The sequence below is a fragment of the Falco cherrug genome, chromosome 9, assembly GCF_023634085.1.
Source record: "Falco cherrug isolate bFalChe1 chromosome 9, bFalChe1.pri, whole genome shotgun sequence".
Taxonomy (NCBI): domain Eukaryota; kingdom Metazoa; phylum Chordata; class Aves; order Falconiformes; family Falconidae; genus Falco; species Falco cherrug.
The window spans coordinates 13,539,078-13,553,582 of NC_073705.1; the positions used below are offsets into that span (position 1 = coordinate 13,539,078).

Genomic DNA, 14,505 nt, shown 5'->3' on the forward strand with positions numbered 1-14,505 from the left:
GATCTTTGATGCAGGATGCAAGTTCTAGGCAGAGGTATAGAAAGAAACTGGTCACACCAAAGCAGCTGAAAGCAGGATGTTGGGATGTGCCAATGTAGAGGGTGTCTGTGTTCACCTCCCTGCCCTGGCTTGTTTGCAGCCAGAGAATTAATGCTCACTTCTGTCCTGGCTGCAAGCCTCTCCTCGGTTCTAGCCTGGGACTATCACCCGGCCACAGGGCTTCTCACAGAATTTACATGGGATTTCTTTAACTTGAACTATTCCTAATTCATTTCAGTGTGGAAGAACCCTAACCCTTATTCCCAACCCTACATTTTTTATGTGAGATGACTCCTTGATTTCTAGGACAGTCCATCTTGAAAGAGTCTTGGGTGTTTCTGAAGATTTTCACAGTTAGATGTGTGTCTTCTGCAAGCCAGTAAACTCGTGTAGGGTGATCACAATGTCTGGCAGTATTGCTTATCTCAGCTATTCCAGGTTTGGTAATACAAGGACATCAGAGAAGCCAAACAAGATCTTGCCAATGGTCCACCTAGCTTAACATCTTGCCTTCAGTAGGGAGGAACAAGAGGTGCTATAGGAAGAATATCAGAACAGAACATTTATTGAGTGTAATTCTCTGTAATTCTCAAATTCTTCTGATTTGGACTTGTAGGACTCCCAAACCAGAAGTTGTACCTTTCTATTTTAATCCAATTCTTCTTCACACCCCTGATGTTACAGAGTCCTGGCATCTTACTGTTATTACTACCACCTTTAATCACATCACTAGAGCACAACACTACAGAGGCTTCCACAGACTTCCGCAGTACTGGTTTTCAGAGCATCTCTTATCACCGTGGAAACAGGCAAAATCTATTTTAATCAGAGGCAAGGGGAAGCAGCCACCTTTCCTTAAGGGTGAGGCAATAGTCTCACTTGGTCAGGCCTCCCTCAGGAGATCTGTCGCTCGAGCCTGACAGGTTGGATGAGGTGGATCCTCACCTGCTGGGTCCTGCCTGGTGGATGCAGAACTGCTGGACAGCCACTAGCAGCAGTGGCTCTCACTCACCCTGGTTTGTACTGGAAATTAATTTTGATTTTCAAGGGAAAGATTTACACAGTGTTGCTTGTGAAATTTTGCTTGACCCCTCAAAGCAGCCAGTACCGCAGAGCAGCAAGCCTACCCTTTAGGAAGCAGAACGTGGAGATCCCCTAACACCATCATTGCTTCCCAACCCTCCCGGGCAATGTGACTATTCTGAAATGTGGGAAAACCTGAATTACAAAGATCTTGCAATAAGTGGCAGCAGTTACCGTTCTTGAAGACAGTCCAGCATCTCTTGCTCATGGCTGAGCAGAACCATATCTCACCAAGGAAGGTGATTTCTGAGAGAGTAATAATGGTCTAGTTTTAAGGCTATCACGTCATGTTTGGTATCATGAGGAGGGCATGGTCCTCTGTGGGTTTGTAGGCTTTTAAGGTTGCATACATGTGCATGGTCAGCTCTTCAAACTATAAAACACTTATGCTAAACATGTACAGGTAGACAACCAGCTACTGTAGCAGTCAGGACTGGACAAGAAAAAGAGATCAGTGAAAACCAGCGAGGGAAAGCAGGACAAATTAATCCCTTGTGTCAGTAAGTGCAATCCAGATTAAATTTGGCCTGTTACTTTCTAAGCTAAATTGGGTTAGTCCACTAGTACAGTATTGAAAACCTGCAGAGTTTATTGACTTGGAAATGCTGAAATCTGCTGGGAAGGCCACATAATACTATATAGGAACACAGAGCATCCACTCATGCAGTAATATGCTCTATAGAGTTCCAAGAGAGCAAAGGCAAACACCTACGATTGCCTCAGGTCACAGCAGGATCTGTGAATGATTCCCCTTCTGTGATGGCTAGAAATATCTTGAAATGTAGAAATGAGATAGTGCTGAGCTAAAACAGCTATACTGTTAAGGCAGCCAGTAATTTTTAAACAAGATAACGCTGCAGAATGAGTGGACGCTTCCGTAGCTTTGTTTTAGGCAGTAAATAAACCACTGCACTTCCCCATTAAATAGGTGTTCTTGGGGTACTGTGTCTGTACACCCTGGCTTGTAGGTGGTGCTGCATTTTCAAACACAACTTTAGGGCAATGCTGTTACCCTCTAGTTCCTAACAACATCGCTCTACAAACCCTATCATAATACCATCTGCCTGATTACCCTGATTTTCAGAGCACAGTTCACCGCTTTCATGCCTTCTGACCAGTACTGCATCAATTCTCACAAGCTCTGGTTCAAGAGGCTAAATAGCAGGTGCTTGCCCTGTATTTGCATTGGCACGTGCTGCACCCTCTGCAGCAAAGAGCTTTGCATAAAAGAACAGAAGGGAGAAAACAAGTGAGCCACAAAACCAGCAGTTCTAATTATTTCTTGGTAGATATTGCAAGCGACTCTCTTCAGTAGAAAAATAGAAAATATCCTGGCCCCTTTTTAATATTTATTTATCTACTCCTCTGCAGAAAGGAAATATACTTGCTGAGAACTGAAACCCCATCTGTGTAGTCAATGGAAATTTGGCCTTGACTGAAGCCTGTGAGGACTGAAAACCTTCCTGAAAGACAGTAATGACCAGTTCTTCAAAGATGAGTAGGTACCCAGCTGCCACTGGAAGCCCAGGGGTGTGAGGTTTATAAGTTCCTTTAGAAGTTTCTGGTTTTATCTTCAGTGGGAACTGGGTCCATTTCTCATGGAAACCGTCATTCATATTTGCACCCATGTAGTTCGCTACCAAAACCTCATCCTTAGCTTTTCAAGATCCAAGAGCTCAGAGAAGATGCAGCATAATGTATATGTTATTCCTAGTGCCCTCCTAATTATGGGTCTTAGACAACAAAGATGCTACTAGGCTTCTTATTTTCAAAAAGAGACTTCATTAAATATAGGGTTATTTAACTTCTGCTGAGTTGCACCAGAGTGCACACATGTAAACATGTGAGCACATGTGGACACTTGTAAAAAATTGATATGGAAATGCAAAAATCAGTTAATTGAGGTTACTGCAAAATGCCATTAGCACTCAAGGTATGAATCACCTTGTTCTCGGAGGTTTTTAAGTTTCCTCCGATGAATCACCGTCTCATACTGCACTTCAGCATTATGTTTGTACTCCACATCTCAGCCTGGGCCAAGGGAGATGGGTGCCTGGGCCAGCGTTGACAAAGTTGTTTGGTTTGTTTCTTTTTGGTTTTTTTGGGTTTGGTTTGTGTTGTTTTTTTTTAAAATTATATTTTATTATAGTCTGTGGCCATTCATGTGGTCCTAATCCAAGGCTGATCACAGAATGAAGTAAATGATGCTCCAATACCACACTCCTAACCCTCTTGTGATTATATTGTTGGCTGTCACTATAAAACAGTCTTTTGAGGGAGAGGCTGCATGATGTCTTTCATCCAAGCCTTCTGCTCCTGCAACATATTGGAAGGTTTCCAGGAATAGCAATGTTCTTTTCTCATTTTGTTTCTCAAATAAAATTATTGAATAAAAATAGACATCAGACAGGAGGAAAATAAGGGGAAAAAAAGCAAGTTTAGAGCTGCCATTGTGCAGTATTATCTCCTTGGGAAGCTAGATAGTGTTTATTCATGCTGTGCAACTGTCTTCCTTGTTCAAAAGAATTATATCACTCAGCCTTGTAAGGCAATAGAAAACCAGTTATATTTAATTAGCTGAAAATTTGCTATAGGGAGAAAACATCTTTTTATACTGTAGGTGTATGCACCATCCATTTCTTTTGAAGCGCAGGTAGATACCAGAGGCATTAGAACAAATAATAAAATGCAATAATAAAACAGTACAAATGGAACAGTTATAAAAATGCAATAACTTTCACAGATTTGTCAGAGAGCGCGTTTGCTCAGTAGGAGTTATTGTCTTCCCAAACATAAGTTCTTTCCATGCAGCATCCTCCCCAAAGTAGGGAGCTGCCTGCTTTGCTGGAAAATCTTTGGTATCTTTCAGCAGCATTTACTGGTAAGGGTCAATCCAACTGGAAAAGCTCTTTTCTGGGTATTAAACCCCTCTGTATTCCGATTAATTAATTGGGAGTAAGATGAAGAAGATAATGCATGAATTGTAAAGCTGGAAGAAACAGGATAACTGAACATATAGCTTAAATAAAAAAAATTAAAAATAGTGATAATAATAAAAAAGTGGAGTTATTTAGAATGTGCTTTTCAGGCATATGTAGGGATTTCAGATACCTGAAATTCCAGTTATTCTGTTGCAAAACACCAGCAGGATCTTAATTTCCTACCTGGTTCTCATAATTTCCTGAAAAGCTGTCTATTTCTGTATGATTTGAGCAGAATAATAAAAAATTGAGCCACCCAGAAGTATATTCAGCCTCTGGCACCTACTCTGCATTCTAAATTCAGGAGGAGGAGGAGGATTGTATCAATTTTAAGTGAGAGGAAAGGGACATTCATACTTGCTGGACTGAGCATGGTTCTTAAAGTCTCTGGACACACCTGAAAATCTTGGCCTGAGCAAATCCTGGAGGTGGTTTTGGGTCAGCAGGAGGGAGTTCTAATAAATGGGTTTGGGGAGCCAGCAGAGATGACCGCAAGCACTGAACCCCCTGACACGAAGGGACTGGCTCTGTTTCGTTGGGCACCAGCTGGATCCAGGTCCAGCCTGGGTGGCGGAGGGATGCAGAGCTGCAACCAGGGCATCATAGAAAAGGGTCTGACACTCAACCTGTGTGAGAAATTCAAAGGTGTTAAGTCAGAAAGGGGCTTTAGATCATCTAATCTGACATGCTATTCAGGAAACGGGCATACAGTTTTACCTGGAAAACCTGGAACATAATAATGCCGATGAGCCAGGCAAAGGAACATCAGGCGGGGGCTGAGTTTGGGACAGGATCAGACTCGAGCAGTGTTTTGCTCCTCGTGTGGCCCTCCCACCACACCTAAAGATGAGCATGAGGCACGTAGACACGTGGGGATGGAGATGAGCAATGGTTTCAGAAATGATGACAGTGCCTCTTGGAACGGGGAACTCAGATGACTTTGGAGACATAGATATAAGGGTCTAAGTCAGAAAAGGCATTGCTCTGGAGAGGATAGGTTGTAATAATAAGAATTTTCCTGTGTGTGAATGTGAAACTTTTGGTAATTGGTCACGGTAAGGAGTGGAATCCTGATCTGAAGACAATTGATCTGGTTTATGTCAAAAGGTATTTGTGTTCCCTGTGCATAAGAAGTGTGTTGAAAGCTTTTGATTGAAGAGAGATGAGTGACCTGGAGGTCAGATCAAAAATAATTAAACCTTCATAGGGACCACATAATCTCTGGTTAAACTTCACTAGAAGAGGAGAAGTTGTGATGTAATTCATGACTGAATTTATCTGGCAGTGTAATGTATCCAGATTAGAAATAAAGACCACACAAATGGATGGCATTCCACATTTGACAGCTACTAAAACTCCCTGTGTCTTGTAAAAAGGGAAATATACAGTGTACTCAGTGTGGTGTTTGTACAGCAAACCCTATCAGGAAATCGTTTGAGAACCAGCAAATAGCCAAAGCTGCAACTTGCTTGAAATGCAGTATATGCATCACGGGAAGAGCAAGAATGTAGGGTGAAAGTGTATTTATAATTCTGGCAAGTCGAAAGGCTTCAGTAGTTCACCTTTCTCAAAATAATAAAATGCCATCACTCTTCTTCTCAGGGAAGAAACTGTGAAGCTGTTTATTTTTTCCATCCCTATAATGCAAGGAAGGAAAGAGCTTGCAAAATTTCCACTGTAGCATATGTGATAGAGTCAGCTGCCTTTGGTACCAGAGCTACCTCATGCCACCTCACAGTCTGAGATGGGTTTATCCTCACAGCACCTATTTGAGGTGGGTCAATGGTGGTGTTTCTCCTTTATGTCCCTGTTAAAGACAAGTAATGAAGCATCAGAACCTGGAAGTGCCTCTATATGGGCTCAGTGGTACTGTGTGCTCCAGTCTGGGGACACCATTCAGCCCACAAAAGCTGTCCAGGAGGACCCCAGACCCCTACAGAGTTGATGTGACATGGTTCAGAAGCACGTACAGAAAAGCTGCAGCCAAGGACATCTTAGCTTAAGTGACCTGGCAAAATCCACAGAAAAAAATCCATGGTAAAAGAAGGAAATAAGCCCTACCTCCTCAAGGAGATAGGAGCTTGCTCTCCAGATGTGGAATGGATAGAAATCTGAAGAATGAGGCAAGGACAATGTGCTTGCTAAGGCAAAAAGGCTTAAATTATGAAAGTCTCCTGGAGCATTTTATTCATGGCAATTAGCACAAGTTCAGCTTGAAGGTACTGGTAGCTTTTGATTACCAGCTTGGGCGTGGAACACCTGCAAGGTGTAGCTGCTTTCTAGTCTCCCATAACTAAAGTTAAAGACAAAAATCACCATGAGAAAAGCTGTAAGTTCCCTCCTTGGAGCAGTGTAGCTCTTGGCCGCAATCCACGTCAGTAAACAGAGCTGTTGAGATCCCAGCTCTATGCAATTTACAATTATGCTAATTCACAGTTGTGCTAATGCACAGCTTTGGATGAGCATTTTTCTGCAGTGAATTTTCAGAGTGGCTTGGCTTCTCACAAACTGTACTCCCTGACAAGGGGCAAGATATTCATCAATGTGTTGGATGAAATACTTCTCAGCTCCCCAGGCCAATTCTGAAGGCAGGCATCTGTGCAAGCGGGATTGCACTTTCTTGGTAAGTGATTCAGCCTAGCTTAAAATAGTTGAGTTAGGTGGGGTGAATCAGTTTGGTAATGTTTGTGTCCTCAACCCATATCACTGAGGGATTATAGAAACAGCCTAGACAAGTTGTTTGGTCTAGGTATCTCTCAGGTAGCTAAATACAGGGGAAATGACTGGGGGTGCTTGTAATTTAAGAGCATGAGCCTCATTAGCGGGCAGAGGGCTGGGAGGTTAATCATTGCGGTTCTTGTGAGAAATCACACCCACCTTTTGACATCACCCTTCTGAGGGTGGCAACCATCAAATAAGTGTATTGAATGAGATGAATGATGTGATGCATGATGACGTGATAAGAATGAAATCATAAAAGGGCATAATCAAGCAGGGGTGACCCAGGGACTGAGAGCTATCTCCGTCGGGTGCATCCTGGTAGAAGTTCTAACAGCAGGATAAGGAAACTGAAGTATCACTGTGTCACACAACAGCCAAGACTGTCAAGGCATGATCACTGGCGGTTCATTTATGTAAGCCAGAGAAAATGTATAAGTCACAGGAGAATGAAAAAGCAGAATCAAAATGTTCAGCCTTAAGTGACAGTTCTTTTTCCCTGCAAAGGTGATTGTCAGGCAAAATACTGCATCTGCCAGCATTTTCACTAGAACAGTTACCGTAAAAATACCCAAATCTTCCACTGAAGCTGTATATCTTATCCACAAGAAGGACATATCCACCATGGATCCTGTTTTGTTTGCCCTCCATGGAATTAAATTTGGTGTTTCTGTCTTTGATTCCAATCACAGTGTATGAAAGCTCTGTGCATTCCCATTGATATTCATATCATTTCTACTTCAGCTTCTCTTGAATTAATGTAACCCAGGAAACTTAGCAATGTCAGGCTCAATTTATGCAGGCTGATGCTGAATCTTGTCCGTTCTTGAATTCTGCCATTCTCCCCAATTTCCTTTATTTCTTTCTTGGATGCCTTTATGCAAATGCACTTCCTTGGGCATACAACACACAGCAGGCTTTTGCTGATGGAAAAGCAGGTTTTTCGCCCTGCCCACACGAGTTGGGCACTGAGATGCCCAAAGGGCAACCAAAAGAACCCATCAACACGGACCACTGTACCAAATAGCAAGTATTTTTTCTGGCAATACTACTTCTCGGTACCTTTTTCCCCCAGACTTTTCCCCACTGGAGGCCTGTCAGCCTACACTGTGAATTTCTATCCTATTAGGGCAAAGCAGAAGAAACGCCACAAGGTGAGGCACAGCCATGCCTTCAGAGATGCTACCATGAAACCAGCAGCATTTGGGTACCTGTGTATTGCCACAGCAACCTGACAATTCACAAGGAGTCAGAGAGTCATGGGGTCCACCAGCCAGCATTCCTGGTTTAGCGAGTCAGCAGCAAACACCATGCAGAGCAACTCAAAGTGGTGCTAAATTCAGTGAGCAGCCCTGACCTGCGGTTTCATGCAAACCTTTTTTCCTTTTTTTTAGACTATATGGGTTCATGCCCCCTAAATTTCGCTCTCAGTTTCAGGTATGAATGAATTCAAAATCTTTAGGTAAAATTCAGCTAGAAGAAACTACCTAGTTTGGACCAGTTTCAGTACAAACCTAGAGCAAAACCACAAAATTGCTCATGGTTTCCAGACTAAACCATACATTTCACCTAGTTTTTTGGGGTTTCATTATGAAAGTTTCATGGAGTCTGAAAAAAAAAAAAAAAAAAAAAAAAAAAAAAGCAACACATTTACAAACTTTGAATTGCTATCTCTACACTTTTGTCTACTGGGAATATAGAAGTTGACAATGGAAGTCGTTGCTATCAGATGCCCAGTTGGGAAGTTTTCTCTGCGCTGTGGGAACCTCCAGTTCATTTTAAGTGGAAACAGCCTGGTTTAGTGGCCCTCCTCGACTCCTGAGCTTTGGACTTGGGTTTGGCCCTTGTATTGGTCTTTTTAGTCCAGTTTCAGCCTTGAATAATACCTAGAAGACAAAAATCAAGGATCCTCTTTGTCATGGTGGGACATCTATGGATGGTGCAGGCATGGCATAGACAAGTCTACATCTTTTATATCTCAGGGTTTAAAGAAACTGGGAAACTTCTCTCTTATTAATTATTATCTCTCTTATTAATTATTATCTCTTCCAATAGAGAATAAAAACTTCTAAGTCGGGCCTGGGAACTCTTCAAGAGCTTGGTAGCTCAGGCTACTCAAAGGCGTGTGAGTGTGGTGCAGCAAGGGCTGTGCAAACAAAAGATAACTTCAGCCTTGAATTCATGATAGTCCAATAGTAGACAAGTGAAAATATGAGTGAGATGAAGGATGGGCAGTACCAGAGATACATTACACTGTAGAAAATTTGTCTTGAAGTATAATGCATTTTTAGTGATATATACGCAAATGTGTGTATTTTTGCTGGATACATTTCTGAAGGCTGCGCCTCATCTACTGAGTCAATTCTGTCATCCAGGATACATCAGCATTGATTTTTTGGCTGAATTCCTTAGAAATTACCTTATTGAGCACAACTGAACCAGGAAACTCAGCTAGACTGGAATATTTCATTTTAAAAGACAGCTAGCTTTCTTTCAAAGACTTCAAGTCATGATGGACCTGCTGTTTCTTTCAAGGAGTCATGCCAATGTTAAACTAACTTCTGTCTAGCAGATTTGCTTCTCTTCTTGATTGGATTGACAGAGTCAGCCAGAAAGATAGAAAGCAGGAAAGCCTTGTGGGTTTTCTTTTTCACCTCATCTGTCATTAACTCTCATTTCCACTGGTCAAAACTTTCCTTTTTTAAAATTTAATTCACATGGACCCAGGTTCAAATTTCCTTCTTTCCTCAGTTTGGATAAACAAAGAAACCAAATTGCTCAAATTTCTCTCGGTAAAGGTATTTTTTTTTTACCCCAAATCATTTGCTCACTCCTGCTACTGCAACTGTTTAGCGGAGAAAATCTGTAACAGAGTCTCTTTCTCGGGACATGCAGGATGGGGAACTGCAAACGGCAGCTTCAAACAGCGCTTCAAATGCAAAAACACAGAGCGAACAATTGAAAGTTAGAGGCACTCACTCAAATGCAAAAATATTCCTTTTCTCTAAATGTAATGAGGCAGTTTCATGATGTGTCTTGACAAGCTGGTTTGTTTTGTTTTGTTTTGTTTTAGCTCTTTTCTAGAGGAGGTTGGCCTGTGGGTAAAACTCAGGCTGAAAGGGAATCTGCCGCCTGACCAGCGTGTCACTCACCGTGTCCTGCTCTCCCAGCGGCTCCGGCAGGAAAGTGGCATGCTCACCCAGTGGGAGCTGGGCCAACATGGCCTTGCCACCTGCCAGCATCCCTGGAGAGGGGAGAATAATTAATAACAAGATAGGAATGACTTTGCCTGGACTTTCTTAGGCCAAAAGGTCAAAGGAAAAGGGTGGGAGGGGAGCAAGTGACCAGGCTTCAGGGAAAGCCACCAGTGATGCTCACCGCTTGTCCGCTTCTTCTGTGAACACTTTGGGAAGAGAAAAGTTTGAACCCGACCCTGAGCAGAAGGACTTGCTAATGCCTGTGGGCCTATTGCAACGTACCTAAAGCCAGCCTTTGCCACCCCACAGCTCAAATCGTTTTTCAAGAAAGAACTACCTGATTTCTACCGTTTTACAGCCAGAAAAACTGGGGCAGAGGGTGGAGAAGTGAGTAGCGGAGCAGACACTCTGTGTCTTTCCAAAGCCTTTGCAAGATGCACTGGACAAGTGAGATCTATAGAGCTGTGATGGGTTCCTGCCCTGGATTCAGTTTGCAGAAGCAGGGTCATGGGCTGAAGGAAAGCTCCAGGAGCACTTGTGACAGTGGGTTATCCCTGCCATCCCAGCGGAGCCTCCTCACATGCAGCTGGGCAAGGCAAGGAATGAGGGAAGGAGTGTGGTGAAGACAGTGAGAAAAAGGAGGAGGTGGTGTAGGTTGTGAGAGGAGATGAAACAGCTTTGACACAAGCAAGGGAAACTTCACATTTGGAATTTCAAAAAATTGACTCAACATTTCTGCCGTAGGAGATAAACATCTATCTGGTTTATTACTGGGAATCATCTTTTTCTGTGTATAAATAGAAAAAGCATGTTACCTCATGTTATTTCCTCTGGGGTTTTCTGGGGGTAGATCTATGTGCATGGTAAACAGCTTGCAAAGAAGTTGTTATTATTAGTAGTCAATAAGAAGAACAAGAAGGCAGGGGCTGAGGCTGCAAGGTGCCAGGTACGAGCTAGCCACAAGCTAGCCACAAGCCAAGTATGTCTTTCACTCATCTGCAGTGCAGGAGGGACAGCCCAGCCAAACCGCTAGTCTGTGCCTGTGATTGTTGTTGCTTTGTGATGCTGTCTGTATTCCTATAAGCATTTTTCTTGTTGAAGGACAACTTAGGTGAAGATACAAAGACCTTAAAGTCTAAAAACTAGCAACAAGACACAAAACCATCGATAAGCAGCTAGGCAGGATTACCAGTGCGCTCATTTATAAAAGCTTTTTAAGCCTTGACAAAGCCTTGCTTGTGTCGTGGTAACAGTCAGCAATGGAAATGTGGTGTTGGTTGCTGTACGCACGCATTTGAAGCAGTCTTGTGAATTTGCAGTCTGAACAGGTGATGCAGAGTCTGATAGGAAGCTAAAGCATGGAGCACCACTTATCTGGTCTGTAAGGCTTTGCCTTCCAGCCTGAAGTGCATGAACTGCACTTGCTCGCCTGGAGCATCCTCAGGGGTGGGCAGAAAAGCCCTTCAGTGCATGACGGATGGTCCTGCAGGGAGCAGGTCTGGCTTTGGGGTGAGGGAAAGAGAAGACCAGCAGGAGAAGGGACTCTGGAGATGGGGCTCCTGGGGCTCCCACAAGCATTTCTGCATGCCCAGGTGGGCTCCAGGCATGGGGGATCGTCTCAGATAGCTGGTAGATATGTGACAGTAGGTTCATCAAACCCATGGTAACCTTAATCCTATGGGTGCCATGGCATATTTGGGGTTTACTGTAGATACATCTGGTCAGTGCAGGCTTTAGATGACCTTCAGGGCGACCTTAACTCTCAGGGTAGCACTAGCCTGAAGGCCGTGACCCATGACAGTCGTACAGCAGGTCTGTGTCAGACCTGCACCAGGGCTACTCTGCACCAGGGCTTTGGTCTTCTGAGTCCAGCTCCAAAATCGCGTGCAACCAGTTCGAAATATTGCAGTGGAGTCCCTTCCTCTCAAAAATGTTGTTTTATTAAGAGTAAAACCCTTTTGTCAAAAAGATGGCCATTCTGCTAACACTTTTCAGAAAATTAAAAAAACCCTTATATTTTAATAAGCTCGAAAGATGCAAGTTCATCATTTTGGAAATAGAATGATTTCATCTTTCTATAAAAATGTTTTGTTTTGGAACATTCCACTTGATACTGTTTTATTTATTCAATCTATTTATTCAGCTTGAAACTATGGTAAAAATCAAGCCCTTTGATCTCTGTTTGCTACACTTCAGTGGTGGAGAAAGGGACTTTTTCTTTGTGATACTCTTCTAGGATTTTTTTGTATTATGAATAAAAGTTATTCTTAAATTGCAGCATTGCAACCCAGATACAAAAGCTAGTTGCTGATGAAATATTTGCATGACCAGTGGTTCTCCAGTGACGGCAAACTGTCAGCACTTTTATTCAGTAATTCGGGAAGACTTCCCTTGCTGCCAATCTAATGAATTTCAAATGCTTTGAAAAATGATCGGTTGGCTTTGCTTTCCAACGAGACAGCTCAGTGCGATAAGGGTTGGGTGCTGGTGCACAAAGACATGGGGAGAGGGGTCAGGGATTAGCAGACAGGCAAGGTAGGTGGAATATAGGAAGAACGGGAGAAGTAAGGAGTTAACAATAGGTGAGGGACTAGGTGGTTGAAAGATTCAGTTTGTGGGTCCAAAGGGAATGGAAGGGATGTTCTACATGAAGACAAGTCTGCCATGACATGGTTTAGAGCCAGGGCTTGCTACTTCTGCCACCACTACATGTTGCTTGGGAACATTGTTAAATGTGCTGGAAAAGGAGCGCAGGGCCATGGCTGTTGACAGCGCAGCCACACGGCATGGATGAGCTGCTGCAGTGCTGGTGACTTTGTTAAAACAACGGGAGGTGGGCTGCCTTGCTGGCAGGGGAGCAGCTTCTGCCCTTCTTGACACAGCACTTGAGTGTGGCAGAGGGCTGGAGGAGTGAGCTGGAGTGGAGGGAGAGCCATGGGGTGCCCGGGGTGAGCATCAAGGGGAGTGGGGGCAAACCAAGGATGAAGAGATGGTGTGGGTATGGTTCAGAACCGGACAGGATATTTGCACATATGATTGGGGGACTGAAGAGGAACAGAGAAGAAGAGGTGATTGGGGATAAAGGCAGTGCAGTGGGGACAGTGGAGGCTGTGTGCCCTGAGCTGACACTGGGGTGATGCACAGCTGCTGGACGGTACAACTGGTGGTGAGTCACTATGTAGGCAGAGGATGTGGTGCAAGGCTCGGAGGAGTGGGGAAGACCCAGCCTCAGCACTGCTGCTCACCGCTTTGGAGAAGAGTGAGCAGCAATGGGGTGAGACAGCTGAGGTCACAGCTTGTCCAAGCTTCGTGGGAGCTGGGCACGAGGAGCAGGTGCCCAGCCTTGCAGGCAACTACCACTGGGGATGGAGACAGGCAGAGGTCAGGCACCTCCTCTGGTGAGCTTGGATTGGGGGACCATTTTTCTGATTAAAACCAGCAGTTGGGACAGTGATTCTCCACACAAAGAGGGATTTCTATAACCACCTTTGAGACTTTTTACCTCTCTTTTTTTTAATAATGTTAAAATCTAAATATTTACCTTGACCTACAGCTAACCGTGCAGCAGTAAAGGGAGGGAAACCAGCCAGATGGAAAGCAAAATGACAGAGCACATGATGGACCTACAAATCAAAGCACATCCCAATCATAAGGAGACTGCAAAGGCTGGTAAGTTTAACCCTGGTGAATAGTTTGCTGAATGCAGTCATTGAGTAGCAATAAATCTGCTACACTAATTGCAAGTAGGTAGAGGAGGAGGTACCACGACTATTCAGGTTACCACAGAAGATAGTCCTAGCCGGCTGCACAGCCCACAGCCTGTGCTTTCAATACTCCTACAGTGGAATCAGTTGTGATAGCCATCTTTCTGAGCAAAGAGCTGTCCTCCATTAAATGCTGTGGCTCTAAAGCTGGGAGAAGATGGTTCAATGAATCATTGATTCATTGGAAAGGGCACTTGTGGGTTGGCTGAGCCACTTCATGAATTTGAGTTGAATTTTGCCGGGTGGTTGAGCCAAAACTACAAGCGCTGAAAACTTTTGGCAGGTGTTGTAACACGGGAATTAGACAAGATTGAACAGTGATTTGAGACAGTTCCAAGGTTAGTTGCTTTTACACTTCTGATAAGTTTGGTTCTTGCCCAAACCTGAGCCAGGTGATGCAGACGTTATTCCTCATCCATTAATTGGCTGATTAAGGTACCAATGCACACCATAATAGCTGTAGATATGGTATCTCTCTCTGAGTAATGCAGACCACATATGAACAACCTTCTCCTGTCATCAGGAAATCATTATTATTCAATAGCATGCACAAACCAGACCACCATGGTCTGAATGAAAGGGTAGGAAAATACCTGATAGTAATTTTCTGAAAACTGCAAGTTATAATTCCCTCCCTGGGACTCGCTTTTACAGGATGAATACTTATTAGACAAATCTGAATTCAACCACTTATGCTCTGGACTCTGCAGGGGATCAACAACC

General features: G+C 43.6%; 1 long non-coding RNA gene across 1 annotated transcript in view; it reads left to right on the plus strand.

Annotated features, from left to right (window-relative positions):
- Positions 1-14,505, plus strand: part of LOC114016641 (uncharacterized) — a 118,615-nt gene that overhangs the window by 94,979 nt on the left and 9,131 nt on the right. Inside the window, exon 3 of the long non-coding RNA XR_003561216.2 lies at positions 13,572-13,687. This is a non-coding gene — a long non-coding RNA (uncharacterized LOC114016641). The remainder of the gene's footprint in view (positions 1-13,571; positions 13,688-14,505) is intronic.